The sequence below is a fragment of the Bufo bufo genome, chromosome 1 (assembly GCF_905171765.1).
Source record: "Bufo bufo chromosome 1, aBufBuf1.1, whole genome shotgun sequence".
Lineage (NCBI taxonomy): Eukaryota > Metazoa > Chordata > Amphibia > Anura > Bufonidae > Bufo > Bufo bufo.
Window position 1 is genome coordinate 256,688,878 of NC_053389.1, and position 11,566 is coordinate 256,700,443.

Genomic DNA, 11,566 nt, shown 5'->3' on the forward strand with positions numbered 1-11,566 from the left:
GAGTTTCAGCTGCAGCACGCACGGGTCAGTCGCACTGCGGAACAGCACCACTTCACCACCAATGACTGGGCCTCCATGCGAGACCTATGTGCCCTGTTGCGCTGTTTCGAGTACTCCACCAACATGGCCAGATGATGGAAGAGGAGGTGGCCCAAGAGGAGGAGGAAGAGGGGTCATTTTTAGCACTTTCAGGCCAGTCTCTTCGAAGTGACTCAGAGGGAGGTTTTTTGCAACAGCAGAGGCCAGGTACAAATGTGGCCAGACAGGGCCCACTACTGGAGGACGAGGAGGAGGTGGAGGAGGATGAGGATGAAGCATGTTCACAGCGGGGTGGCACCCAACGCAGCTCGGGCCCATCACTGGTGCGTGGCTGGGGGGAAACGCAGGACGATGACGATACGCCTCCCACAGAGGACAGCTTGTCCTTACCTCTGGGCAGCCTGGCACACATGAGCGACTACATGCTGCAGTGCCTGCGCAATGATAGCAGAGTTTCCCACATTTTAACGTGTGCGGACTACTGGGTTGCCACCCTGCTGGATCCCCGGTACAAAGACAATGTGCCCACCTTACTTCCTGCACTGGAGCGTGATAGGAAGATGTGCGAGTACAAGCGCACGTTGGTAGACGCGCTACTGAGAGCATTCCCAAATGTCACAGGGGAACAAGTGGAAGCCCAAGGCGAAGGCAGAGGAGGAGCAAGAGGTCGCCAACGCAGCTGTGTCACGCCCAGCTCCTCTGAGGGCAGGGTTAGCATGGCAGAGATGTGGAAAAGTTTTGTCACCACGCCACAGCTAACTGCACCACCACCTGATATGGAACGTGTTAGCAGGAGGCAACATTTCACTAACATGGTGGAACAGTACCTGTGCACACCCCTCCACGTACTGACTGATGGTTCGGCCCCTATCAACTTCTGGGTGTCCAAATTGTCCATGTGGCCAGAGCTAGCCTTTTATGCCTTGGAGGTGCTGGCCTGCCCGGCGGCCAGCGTTTTGTCTGAACGTGTATTCAGCACGGCAGGCGGCGTCATTACAGACAAACACAGCCGCCTGTCTACAGCCAATGTGGACAAGCTGACGTTCATAAAAATGAACCAGGCATGGATCCCACAGGACCTGTCCATCCCTTGTGCAGATTAGACATTAACTACCTCCCCTTAACCATATATTATTGTACTCCAAGGCACTTCCTCATTCAATCCTATTTTTATTTTCATTTTACCATTATATTGCGGGGCAACCCAAAGTTTAATGAACTTCTCCTCTGTCTGGGTGCCGGGGCCTAAAAATATCTGACAGTGGCCTGTTCCAGTGGTGGGTGACATGAAGCCTAAATTCTCTGCTATGACATGAAGACTGATTCTCTGCTGACATGAAGCCAGATTGTCTGCTATGGGACCTCTCTCCTCTGCCTGGGTGCCTGGGCCTAAATATCTGACAATGGACTGTTCCAGTGGTGGGTGACGTGAAGCCTGATTCTCTGCTATGACATGAAGACTGATTCTCTGCTGACATGAAGCCAGATTCTATGTTATGGGACCTCTCTCCTCTGTCTGGGTGCCGGGGCCTAAATTTTATGACAATGGACTGTTCCAATGTTGGGTGACGTGAAGCATGATTCTCTGCTATGACATGAAGACTGATTCTCTGCTGACATGAAGCCAGATTCTCTGCTATGACATGAAGACTGATTCTCTGCTGACATGAAGCCAGATTCTCTGTTATGGGACCTCTCTCCTCTGCCTGGGTGCCTGGGCCTAAATATGTGACAATGGACTGTTCCAGTGGTGGGTGACGTGAAGCATGATTCTCTGCTATGACATGAAGACTGATTCTCTGCTGACATGAAGCCTGAATCTCTGTTATGGGACCTCTCTCTGTCTGGGTGCCGGGGCCTAAAAATATCTGACAGTGGACTGTTCCAGTGGTGGGTGACATGAAGCCTGATTCTCTGTTATGACATGAAGACTCATTCTCTGCTGAGTCGCTGACATGAAGCCTGAATCTCTGTTATGGGACCTCTCTCCTCTGTCTGGGTGCCGGGGCCTAAATTATATGACAATGGACTGTTCCAATGTTGGGTGACGTGAAGCCTGATTCTCTGCTATGACATGAAGACTGATTCTCTGCTGACATGAAGCCAGATTCTCTGCTATGGGACCTCTCTCCTCTGCCTGGGTGCCTGGGCCTAAATATCTGACAATGGACTGTTCCAGTGGTGGGTGACGTGAAGCCTGATTCTCTGCTATGGGACCTCTCTCCTCTGCCTGGGTGCCTGGGCCTAAATATCTGACAATGGACTGTTCCAGTGGTGGGTGACGTGAAGCCTGATTCTCTGCTATGACATGAAGACTGATTCTCTGCTGACATGAAGCCAGATTCTATGTTATGGGACCTCTCTCCTATGTCTGGGTGCCGGGGCCTAAATTATATGACAATGGACTGTTCCAATGTTGGGTGATGTGAAGCATGATTCTCTGCTATGACATGAAGACTGATTCTCTGCTGACATGAAGCCTGAATCTCTGCTATGGGACCTCTCTCCTCTGCCTGGGTGCCTGGGCCTAAATATCTGACAATGGACTGTTCCAGTGGTGGGTGACGTGAAGCCTGATTCTCTGCTATTACATGAAGACTGATTCTCTGCTGACATGAAGCCAGATTCTCTGCTATGGGACCTCTCTCCTCTGCCTGGGTGCCTGGGCCTAAATATCTGACAATGGACTGTTCCAGTGGTGGGTGACGTGAAGCCTAAATCTCTGCTATGACATGAAGCCTGATTCTCTGCTATGACATGAAGACTGATTCTCTGCTGACATGAAGCCAGATTCTATGTTATGGGACCTCTCTCCTCTGCCTGGGTGCCGGGGCCTAAATATCTGACAATGGACGTTCCAGTTTTGGGTGACGTGAAGCCTGATTCTCTGCTATGACATGAAGACTGATTCTCTGCTGACATGAAGCCTGAATCTCTGCTATGGGACCTCTCTCCTCTGCCTGGGTGCCTGGGCCTAAATATCTGACAATGGACTGTTCCAGTGGTGGGTGACGTGAAGCCTGATTCTCTGCTATGACATGAAGACTGATTCTCTGCTGACATGAAGCCAGATTCTCTGCTATGGGACCTCTCTCCTCTGCCTGGGTGCCTGGGCCTAAATATCTGACAATGGACTGTTCCAGTGGTGGGTGACGTGAAGCCTGATTCTCTGCTATGGGACCTCTCTCCTCTGCCTGGGTGCCTGGGCCTAAATATCTGACAATGGACTGTTCCAGTGGTGGGTGACGTTAAGCCTGATTCTCTGCTATGACATGAAGACTGATTCTCTGCTGACATGAAGCCAGATTCTATGTTATGGGACCTCTCTCCTATGTCTGGGTGCCTGGGCCTAAATTTTATGACAATGGACTGTTCCAATGTTGGGTGACGTGAAGCATGATTCTCTGCTATGACATGAAGACTGATTCTCTGCTGACATGAAGCCTGAATCTCTGCTATGGGACCTCTCTCCTCTGCCTGGGTGCCTGGGCCTAAATATCTGACAATGGACTGTTCCAGTGGTGGGTGACGTGAAGCCTGATTCTCTGCTATGACATGAAGACTGATTCTCTGCTGACATGAAGCCAGATTCTCTGCTATGGGACCTCTCTCCTCTGCCTGGGTGCCTGGGCCTAAATATCTGACAATGGACTGTTCAAGTGGTGGGTGACAAGAAGCCTGATTCTCTGCTATGACATGAAGCCTGATTCTCTGCTATGACATGAAGACTGATTCTCTGCTGACATGAAGCCAGATTCTCTGCTATGGGACCTCTCTCCTCTGCCTGGGTGCCTGGGCCTAAATATCTGACAATGGACTGTTCCAGTGGTGGGTGACGTGAAGCCTGATTCTCTGCTATGGGACCTCTCTCCTCTGCCTGGGTGCCTGGGCCTAAATATCTGACAATGGACGTTCCAGTTTTGGGTGACGTGAAGCCTGATTCTCTGCTATGACATGAAGACTGATTCTCTGCTGACATGAAGCCTGAATCTCTGCTATGGGACCTCTCTCCTCTGCCTGGGTGCCTGGGCCTAAATATCTGACAATGGACTGTTCCAGTGGTGGGTGACGTGAAGCCTGATTCTCTGCTATGACATGAAGACTGATTCTCTGCTGACATGAAGCCAGATTCTCTGCTATGGGACCTCTCTCCTCTGCCTGGGTGCCTGGGCCTAAATATCTGACAATGGACTGTTCCAGTGGTGGGTGACGTGAAGCCTGATTCTCTGCTATGGGACCTCTCTCCTCTGCCTGGGTGCCTGGGCCTAAATATCTGACAATGGACTGTTCCAGTGGTGGGTGACGTGAAGCCTGATTCTCTGCTATGACATGAAGACTGATTCTCTGCTGACATGAAGCCAGATTCTATGTTATGGGACCTCTCTCCTATGTCTGGGTGCCTGGGCCTAAATTATATGACAATGGACTGTTCCAATGTTGGGTGACGTGAAGCATGATTCTCTGCTATGACATGAAGACTGATTCTCTGCTGACATGAAGCCTGAATCTCTGCTATGGGACCTCTCTCCTCTGCCTGGGTGCCTGGGCCTAAATATCTGACAATGGACTGTTCCAGTGGTGGGTGACGTGAAGCCTGATTCTCTGCTATGACATGAAGACTGATTCTCTGCTGACATGAAGCCAGATTCTCTGCTATGGGACCTCTCTCCTCTGCCTGGGTGCCTGGGCCTAAATATCTGACAATGGACTGTTCAAGTGGTGGGTGACAAGAAGCCTGATTCTCTGCTATGACATGAAGCCTGATTCTCTGCTATAACATGAAGACTGATTCTCTGCTGACATGAAGCCAGATTCTATGTTATGGGACCTCTCTCCTCTGCCTGGGTGCCGGGGCCTAAATATCTGACAATGGACGTTCCAGTTTTGGGTGACGTGAAGCCTGATTCTCTGCTATGACATGAAGACTGATTCTCTGCTGACATGAAGCCTGATTCTCTGCTATGGGACCTCTCTCCAATTGATATTGGTTAATTTTTATTTATTTTATTTTAATTTTTATTCATTTCCCTATCCACATTTGTTTGCAGGGGATTTAACTACATTTTGCTGCCTTTTGCAGCCCTCTAGCCCTTTCCTGGGCTGTTTTACAGCCTTTTTAGTGCCGAAAAGTTCGGGTCCCCATTGACTTCAATGGAGTTCGGGTTTGGGACGAAGTTCGGGTCGGGTTCGGATCCCGAACCCGAACATTTCCGGGAAGTTCGGCCGAACTTCTCGAACCCGAACATCCAGGTGTTCGCTCAGCTCTACTCTGTAGCTACCGTATTTTTCGCCCTATAAGACGCACCGGCCCATAAGACGCACCTAGGTTTTTAGGGGAGGAAAATAAGAAAAAAATTATTTTTAACCAAAAGGTGTGCTTTTGGTGGGTTTGGAACTAATGGTGGTCTTTGGATGGCACTATTATTGGGGATCTGTGGATGACACTATTATGGGGGATCTGTGAAGGACACTGTTATGGGGGGGGATCTGTGAAGGACACTGTTATGGGGGGATCTGGGGATGGCACTGTTATGGGGGATCTGTGGAAGACGCACTGTTATGGGGAGATCTGTGGATGACACACTGTTATGGGGGGATCTGTGGATGACGCACTGTTATGGGGGGATCTGTGACAGACACTGTTATGGGGGGGATCTGTGAAGGATACTGTTGCAGGGAGATCTGTGGCTGACACTGTTATGGGGGATATGTGGATGGCACTGTTATGGGGATCTGTGGATTGCACTGTTATGGGGGATCTGTGGATGGCACTGGTATGGGGGATCTGTGGATGGCAGTGTTATGGGGATCTGTGGATGGCACTGTTATGGGGGATCGGTGGATGGCACTGTTATGGGGGATCTTTGGTGATTAAACATGCCCCCTCACTCCTAATATTACCGTACACCCTAACAGCTTCTGTACAACGCAGGCAGGCAGGCCGGGCGGCCGGCGCGTCACTCACTGACGTCACGTGCCTGCGCCGCCTTCTTCATTCATAAAGTAGGTGGCGCAGGCACGTGACATCAGGGAGTTACGCTGCCGCCCGCCCGGCCTGCCTGCCTTCTACAGAAGCTGTTAGGGTGTACGGTAATATTAAAAGTGGGGGGGGGGGGCCATGTTTAATCACTTTTAATTGAATGAGACATTTTATATTTGTATAGTGCAGCACTGGAGCGGCAGGGCCGGAGTACAGTGACTGCACCGGCCCCGCCACAATTTCTGGCCCCCAGCTCCTCCTCCCAGTCCCTCCCCGCTCGCTCATACATCGCAGCCTGCGATGTAAAAATGTCAGCATTCGCCCCATAAGACGCAGGGGCACTCCCCCCCCATTTTTGGGGGGGAAAAAGTGAGTCTTATGGGGCGAAAAATACGGTAATCATTATATGCACTGTTTGTCACCCACTGCTCTCCTGGTCTTTTAAACAGAACAAAAAAGATATCTTCAGCAAAATTGGGGGTGAAGGGGTTGTGTCTGAGAGCTGGCAGGCTGGATTTGTTAGATGCTGATGTAATTGTGTAGTTTGCAGTCAGCCACGCAGAGGAGACTTCAAGATTACACAGCAAAGCAAGCTTACAAGTGGACAGACTAGTGATCACCTGACATAGCTGCTCATAATGTGAAAGGGTTCAAAATGTATGGATGCAACGGAGCTGTGTTAGAAACACTAGTAGAATATTATTATAAGGTTAGAATTATAGGTGCATAAAAAACATAAATACTACCTCCTTTTGGGTATTAACACCTTATTCTTTTTTCCAATAAGCAAGACAACAGACCCTATTCTGCGTGGTGTGTGTTAATAAATTTGTGTCCTTGCTTCAGTTTCTGTCATCTCCACTTTTACCACATTTTTTTTTGTCTTTAGGGAAAAACATGGAGCTGGTTTGGATGAATGGAGGTTAAATGACAAAGACTATTTTACTGGAATAAAAGAAAATTGAAATTGTAGCCTTGGTCAGTTGTATATCAAGATGAGAACAAGCAGAGGCATCTTACAATTATGCGTGATTTATTATTGTATGAAATGGGTAAGTGGCTTGACACCTATGTTTGCTCACACAATAAAATACTATTAAAATATTTTACCGGGGGGATGGGCATGTCCTGACTATGGCAGAGTGAACACGCACCTGCTGTGAGCTCCCGCCACGAGACCAAAAGCAAGCGGTCGTCACCCACCAGATGGACCTACCAGAGCTTTGATGGTCCGGACAAGAAAGGGCTCGATGACCGGCCTATCGACACCAGCATTGGACATATGACGTTGCGGCAGTCAACACTTCTTCGCCCCGGAGGGGCATGCGGTAACAGGCAGCAACCCTCAAACGGCAGCCTTCTCCCCTATGGCGCACAAAATAAGCAGCGCAGCCACAGTCTCACCGGCCATACTCGATGCCTGCGATACCATACTGCAGGGCTCGAGATCAGCGGAGTGGGAACAGAGGGGACCATCGCTGGCCTCAGAGGTCCTTCCCTCCACTCAGTAGCCGCCATCTTGTACACCAGTCACAGAGCCCCAGGCCTCTAGACAGCAGGGCAAAGAGCAGTTTCCCCCAGCCCCAGAGATGACGTGGGACTGGAGAGAACATGTAAAACAACTACCGATCAGGCAAGAAATGGAGCAATTTATAGTGCGCCTGGAGACATCCTATAAGCATGAGTCACACAATTTCTAGCAATTTACAAATCATTGAAGAAAGAGTAGAAGCAGTGGCATCCCACCAGGACAAATTAACATCCAGAATAGTAGATCTAGAGAATAAAAGAGACACCAGAGATCAACATATCAATTCAACTCTATCGTCTTCATGAAGACACTGAAAATAGAAGTAGAAGAAACAACATCAGGATCAGAGGTCTCCCAGAGTCTATATCCATGGCAGAATTAGTGCCCACTAGTGTTGGGCGAGCATGCTCTGCCAAACACAAATTTTACTCGAGCATCGCGATACTCAGCACATCGTGGTGTTCAGCCGAGCATCGCGATGCTCGGCACATCGTGGTGTTCAGCCAAACGCTGTGTGATGCTTGAGTCTCCTCCCTGCACATTTGTTGGCTGCTACGCAGCCAATAAAAGTGCGCGCAGGTACTGGCACTTGCTGTAATGCCGTAGCCAACTTGTTAGAGACCCAAAAGTCCTTTTAAGGACTATTGTATCTGGCAGCAATATAATTGTTAGCGCAACCTGCGCTTAATTGCATGGAATTGTTAGTGCCGCTTCTGATAGTGACGCAAACTCTGCTACATCTTTTATTTTACATTTGCGCAGTCTAAATTTCTGTGACATTCAGCGCAATTATTTAGTTTTATAACCCAATTCCTACCCTTTTTGAGAAAATAAGTCCCCTCTTACCTGATTGTTGTCTTTCGTCTCCCCTGGTTATGGCCACCTCTCCTGTCGAATCCTGCCGGGCCGCACTTGCGCAGAAGACTGAAGATTCTCTCCCGGCCGGGCCGCGCAATGTCCTGAACGCGCACGCCGCGCATGCGCCATGATGACTTCTTCCTGGCTAGTATAGTACAGAGCCGCGAAAGCGCACGCCGGCTCTGTACTATACAGGCCAGGAATAAGTCACCATGACGCATGCGCGGCGGTGTGCGCGTTCAGGACATTGCCCGGCCAGGAAAAAAACTTCAGTCTTCTGCGCAAGCGCGGCCTGGCCGGGAGAAGACGTCAATCAAGCACCGCCAAATCCAGGAAGTGAACGTCGTGCTGGACGAAGGTATGAAAACTGAAGATGGAATACCCCTTTAATGACTGACACATGAACAAGTGCTTTTGGCCAGGGACGCTACATTTCCCTGACGGCACACTGGGCGATCGTTGTGGAGGCCGGCAGCGAGTCGTACTCTGGGATGGCACAGGTGCTACCGATTCCAAGGATTGCGGGCCCTACTTCCATCAAGGTTTCTGCCACCACCTACGTTAGTAGCTGCAACCCCCCCTTCTCCTCCTCCACTTGCAGCACTGAATTATCATCTTGCAGCACCAGTCAGACATTAGTCAGTAGCTGGAAGCAGTGTAGCACTGCAGTGGGGAAGCGGCAACAGGCCGTGCTTAAACTGATCTGCTTAGGTGACAAACAGCACACCGCCGCAGAGCTGTGGCAGGGGATAAGGGACCAGACTGAGCTGTGGCTCGCGCCACCCAACCTAGAACTAGGCATGGTTGTGTCTGATAATGGCAGTAACTTGGTGGCGGCTTTGGAGCTTGGCAAGCTCACACACATACCATTCCTAGCCCACGTGTTCAACCTAGTGGTTCAGCGGTTTCTCAAATCCTACCCCAATTTGCCTGAGCTTCTGGTGAAGCTGCGCCGCGTATGTTCCCATTTCCACAAGTCATCGACAGCTTCAGCCGGTCTAGCAACGCTCCATCAGCGCATGCAATTGCCAGCTCACCAACTGTTGTGCAACGTGAGCACGTGCTGGAACTGCACTTGACGTTCCACATGTTGGCCAAGCTTTGTGAGCAGCAGAGGGCAGTAGTGGAATACAAGCTGCAACATGGTCGACGCCTTTCCAGTCAGCTTCCGCTCTTCACAAGCGACGAGTGGGCATTGATGTCTGACCTCTGTGAGGTTTTACGCAACTTTGAGGAATCAACACAGGTGGTGAGCGGCTATAACGCTATTATCAGCGGACGCTTTGCATTATCATATAAAAAACTATGAAAGCGCTCCCTGGAAAGGAGGGATCATTTGTCTATAGCTTCTTTTAGATTGTCCCTCACTTCTGCCAATTCAACCAAGAGGGCTGGGGTGAAAGATTGTTTATGTAAGGATTCTAGTTCGTGTAAACGGTCCGTCAGCCTTTTGATATGAGCTTCCCTTTCCCTCTTCAATCTGGACCCGTGTTGTATGAGTGTGCCCCTAATAACACATTTCAATGCTTCCCACTGCAGAGGAGGAGCTGTATTGTCAGAAGAGTGAGTCACCACGAAATCTTTTATCGTTTTCTCTATCGCCTGACTACAAACAGTGTCTTTCAGCAGGGTCTCGTTAAGGCGCCGAGTCCATTCCTTGGCCACCATATCATGTAGGTCAAGGGTGAGAAATATGGGTGCATGATCCGACCACAAAGCTGAGCCAATAGTAGATTTAGGTTGGAAGGTTAGAGCATGATAGGAAACGGCGAACAATTCAATCCTGCTGTAAGTGTTGTGGGCCGGTGAGTAGAAAGTGTAGTCTTGTTCCCCTGGATGCAGTATTCGCCAGATATCTACTAGTCTCCTACTGTGTAGCACCGCTCATACTCTGGATATTGTTGAGAATGGCACTAATGACCTACCCAAGGAAGTGTCAAACTTTGGATTCAAAGTCAGATTAAAATCCCCGCCAAGAAGAACAACCTCTATGAAGGAGTGCAATCTGGACATTATAGTGGCAAAAGTCTTACCCTGTCCTGAATTTGGCAAGTATATGTTGCTAATTGTGTACGTTCTCCCATGGACCGCCAGCTTGATGAAGACATATCTTCCTTTGTCACACGTTCGGGTATCTATAACGGAACAAGAACAGGATTTATGTAAAGCAATGGAAACCCCTTTGGATTTAGCTTCCGGATTTGTGCTATGGAACCAAGTGTTATAGTTTTTAGAGCGAAAATATGGGACATGCTGTGTTTTAAAATGTGTTTCCTGCAGTAGTACTACCTGGACTTTTTATTTTTGTAAATCCAACAATATCTTTGATCTCTTCTCTGGGATATTAAATCCCCTAACATTTAAGGAAACAATCTTGACGGAGCCAGGAGTGGCCATGCTCATATATTACAGCTTGCAACTATGGCCCAAAACACAGGGGAAGGAAAGGGGAAAAGAAAGGAAGGAAAAGCACAAAGGAAGTGTGTAAACACTAAAAGGTGTATACACTAGTATACCCTTAAAGGAAGTCTGTCACCACTATATGACCATATACAGCACTTACATGGCGCTGTAGCACACCTATACACGATTCTAATGGTACCTTTGTTATTTTCTTTCGACATCCAGAAGCAGGAAAAACGACGTTTATTTCATATGCAAATGAGCACTCGCAAGTGCCCAGGGGTGGTGTTCAGTGTGTAGGTGCCCAGGCTGCTCTGCCTTTTTAATCGTTACTCCACCCCCAGCCTCTTCCTTTGCCAGCCCTCCTATTCCCTTGTATCATCCCTAGGTCTGGCCGAAATCCCGCGCCTGTGCACTGCTTCGCCGGCTGGCGCATGCGCACTAGTTGAATTGATGCCGTACCCAAAATGGGCATTGCAGTGTGCATGCCCCGGTCCGGCGAAGCAGTGATCGCCACCATATTCAATAGTAGGTTGATTCCGCATTCTCCTCCTTCACAGTGTAATATTCCAGGCGGCAGATAACGTCTCTAGGCTTGGAGGGATCGGGGTTAGGAGGCGCCATAGCCCTATGAGCTCTGTCAATTTCCAAATAATCTGTGATAGATCTATCCAGGATTTTCTTGAAAAAGTCCTGTAAGGTGGGCACTAGTGTTGGTCAAGCACCAAATTGCTCGGGTGCTCGAGTAGAACACC